The sequence below is a fragment of the Myotis davidii genome, unplaced genomic scaffold (assembly GCF_000327345.1).
Source record: "Myotis davidii unplaced genomic scaffold, ASM32734v1 scaffold892, whole genome shotgun sequence".
NCBI classification, from domain to species: domain Eukaryota; kingdom Metazoa; phylum Chordata; class Mammalia; order Chiroptera; family Vespertilionidae; genus Myotis; species Myotis davidii.
Genome location: NW_006284341.1, coordinates 1155918 through 1158293, shown reverse-complemented (window position 1 = coordinate 1158293; position 2376 = coordinate 1155918). Strand labels below are relative to the sequence as shown.

General features: G+C 39.1%; 1 protein-coding gene across 6 annotated transcripts in view; it reads left to right on the top strand.

Moving 5' to 3' along the window:
- The window catches only part of USO1 (USO1 vesicle transport factor), an 85261-nt gene that overhangs the window by 24373 nt on the left and 58512 nt on the right, over window positions 1–2376 (top strand). The window lies entirely within an intron of this gene.

The window sequence follows — 2376 nt, the reverse complement described above, 5'->3', positions numbered from 1 at the left end:
CTAATGGTTTAGCGGCCTAAGCCATCAGTCAAACACCCCCTGAGGGCTCCCGGGCTGCCAGAGGGATGTTTGACTGCCAGTTTAGGCCCGTTCCCCCAGGGAGCAGGCCTAAGCCATCAGTCGGACATCCCCTGAGGGGTCCCAAACTGTGAGAGGGCACAGGCCAGGCTGAGGGACCCCCACCCCCCTGAGTGCACAAAATGGCCTCTAGTATGCATATAAGTTCTTTGGTTATTCTCTCCCCACCCATTCCCCCCACCCTTACCTTTCCTCTGAGATCAACAGTCTGTTCCAGTCTGTTCTGTGTTTCTGGATCTATTTTATTCATCAGTTTATATTGTTCATTAGATCCCACATATGAGTGAGATCATGCGATATTTGTCTTTTTCTGACTGGCTTATTTTGCTTAGCATAATACTCTCCAGGTCCCTCCATGCTGTCTCAAAGGGTAAGAGATCCTTCATTTTTACTTCTGCATAGTAATCTATGGTGTAAATGTACCACAGCTTTTTTATCCACTCATCTGATGAGTACTTGGGTTGTTTACACATCTTAGCATAATATTATAAATTGTACTGCTATGAACATAGGGGTATATATATTCTTGCTGATTAATGTTTTGGGTTTCTTAGGATGTTCCTAGAAGTGGAATCACTGGGTCAAATGGCAGTTCCATTTTTAATTTTTTTGATGAAACTCTATACTGTTTTCCATAGTGGATCCACCAGTCTGCATTCCCACCAGTAGTATACCAGGGTTTCCTTTTCTCCACATCCTTGCCAGCACTTGTCATTTGTTGATTTGTAGATGGTAGCTTTCTGATAGGTGTGAGGTAATACTTCATTATGTTTTAACTTGCATCTCTCTGATGATTAGTGACTGAGCATTTTTTCATGTCTGTTGGACATCGTTATGTCCACTGTGGAGAAGTGTCTATTTAGGTCCTTTGCCCATTTTAAAATTGGATTATCTTCCTTTTCTTAAGTTGTATGAGTTCTTTATATATTTTGGAAATTAACGCCTTATCAGATGTATCATTGGCAAATAAGTTCTATCATATAGTGGGCTCCCTTTTCATTTTGTTGATGGTTTCTTTTGCTCTGCAAAAGCTTTTCAGTTTGATGTCATCCTATTTCTTTATTTTCTCCTTTGTTTCCCTTGCTCTAGGACAGCGGTTCTCAACCTGTGAGTCGCGACCCCTTTAGGAGTTGAACGACCCTTTCAAAGGGGTTGCCTAAGACCATCAGAAAACACATATATAATTATGTATTGTTTTTGTGATTAATCACTATGCTTTAATTATGTTCAATTTGTAACAATGAAATTGAGGGTCACCACAACATGCGGAACTGTATTAAAGGGTCGCGGCATTAGGAAGGTTGAGAACCACTGCTCTAGGAGATGTATCAGCAAACATTGCTACAAGAGATGTTTGAGATTTTGCTGCCTATCGTTTCCTCTGGGATTTTTATGGTTTCACGATTTACACTTAAGTCTTTTATCCATTTTGAGTTCATTCTTGTGTATGGTGTAAGTTGGTGGTCTAGCTTCATTTTTTTTTGCATGTATCTGTTCAATTTTCCCAACACTATTTATTGAAGAGACTCTTTTGACTCCATTGTATGCCCTTGCCTCCTTTGTCAAATATTAATTGAGCATAATGGCTTGGGTCACTTTTTGGATTCTCTGTTCTGTTCCATTGATTTATATGCCTGTTCTTGTGCCAGTGCCAGGCTGTTTTGATTACAGTGGCTTTGTAGTATAACTCGAAATCTGGTATTGTGATTCCTCCAACTTTGTTCTTCTTTCTCAAGATTGCTACAGCTATTTGGGTTGTTTTTTTGGGTTCCATATAAATTTTTGGAGTATTTATTCTAGATCTGTGAGATATGTTGTTGGTATCTTAATAGGGATTGCATTGAATCTATAGGTTGCTTTGGGTAGTGTGGACATTTTAATTATGTTAATACTTCCAATCCATTAATATGATATTCTTCTACTTGTTTATATCTTCCTCTCTTTTTTTTCAGCATCCTGTAATTTTTTGAATATAGGTCTTTTACCTCCTTAGTTAAGTTTATTCCCAAGTTTCTCAAATTTTTTGTTGCAACAGTAAATGGGATTATTTTTTTAGTTTCTCATTCTGAGAGTTCATTATCCTATATAATAAAAGAGAAAAATGGTAATTGGCGTACGACGATACCCTTTTCATTGGCTAATCAGGGCTATATGCAAATTAACTGCCAAGTCAGCTGGCAGTTAACTGACAACAAAATGGCGGTTAATTTGCATATGTAGGCACAATGCAGGGAAGCGAAAGGGAAAGCAGGAAGAAGCCCCCTGCCACTGACAGTGATCAGAAACCCAGGGGGGAGC